Source organism: Notothenia coriiceps, unplaced genomic scaffold, assembly GCF_000735185.1.
Source record: "Notothenia coriiceps isolate Sejong01 unplaced genomic scaffold, NC01 NC01_scaffold00019944, whole genome shotgun sequence".
Taxonomy (NCBI): Eukaryota; Metazoa; Chordata; class Actinopteri; order Perciformes; family Nototheniidae; genus Notothenia; species Notothenia coriiceps.
The window spans coordinates 30,758-32,231 of record NW_011352645.1 but is presented as its reverse complement, the minus strand read 5'-3'; positions in this window follow the sequence as shown (position 1 = coordinate 32,231).

The following is a 1,474-nucleotide window of genomic DNA, read 5'->3' as shown; positions in this document are numbered from 1 at the left end:
GAGTGTGAGTGAGTGAGTGAGGCAGTGTGGGTGAGAGAGAGAGAGAGAGAGAATACTGTAAAAAGAAGAAGACAGAAGAAAATCTGATGATGACCTGTGTGTTATTTATAGCCCCACAGCCGGATTGTGTATATCTATAGACCTGCTGCTGTTGTGTTTGCTAACTCAAGGTGTTCAGCTTGTATGATTTGACTGTGTCGCATTTCCAAATGCATGACCAGCACATAAACACAGTGACTGAGCTTCTTTCAAATGTCTTTTCCAGTTTTTTTTTTCAGCAGTTGCAAGGAAGTTCTCAAATATGCCCAACAAGTGTTGGAAGGATAATTCCTCTGGGGTTTGTTCACTGAGCAGACTCTAGATCTGTTTCACCACCTTCCTCCTGACTGTGTTCTTTGTGGTTTATGTTAAAGGGACCTTTTTTCCTGGTTGTTATAGTTGTGTTACCACAGGGGCTTCCTATAGAAGTATTATTAAGGGGAAAAGCTACCATAACATCCACATGACTTTGGAAAGTGGAGACGTTTTCCCTTTTCACAAATAGCTCTGCAAATGTTGGAAAGTGCAGAGCCAAGTCTCTAATCTGGGATATCAGGTTGCCCATTTCTACCTGCTCCAGTGACAGAGACGTTGTGATCACTGTGGCAGCACAAGGAACATGTTGTCCCCATTCAGGATCAGTGTGATCAGGTAGAAGTTATGCACATATATACATGTGTGTCAGCAGGCGGGGAGCGTTACAAAAGCAGCCTTGTGTTTGTTTTCAATGGATCGTATTTAATGGCACCGAGTATACACAAATATCTGATCATTTCAGATTGAATTAAGGATGTTGGATGTTGCAAGCCAGGATATTAGATGCATCTATAAAATTGACACTTAAAATGCTGATTGTTTAATATTCACTTTAAAAAATAAATATATATACTCTTTTCTAAAATGAGCAAAGTTAACATTCTTTAAAGTTTCGAGTTCAATTATATATTTTATTTATTACATACAGTATATTTGAACACAGTTACAGTACAGTGATTTCTTCAGGGCACCATCCATTATACATGTGTATTTCCATAACCATTCCCTGCTGCTACTCCAGTTTTCCTCAAAGCATAATTTGTCCTTTTTCTGTACTTTTAAGTTTTATTAAATGTATTTCTACATCCAGCATACTTGCAAGTATAAGGAGAAGTACCGTAAAATCTCAGTTCATGTTTTTAGAGTAGGCGTTATGATACTCAAAAGTTTAACAAATGTTTGTCCATGTGGGAGATATTTATTGTGTGTGTGTGTGTGTGTGTGTGTGTGTGTGTGTGTGTGTGTGTGTGTGTGTGTGTGTGTGTGTGTGTGTGTGTGTGTGTGTGTGTGTGTGTGTGTGTGTAATCTTTGAGCTGTTGTGTGTCTATAATGCATTCCCGCACATCTGGCTGTTTCTGCGCTGCCACTTTGCTGGTGTTTGTCTGGAGGCCGGCAGGTT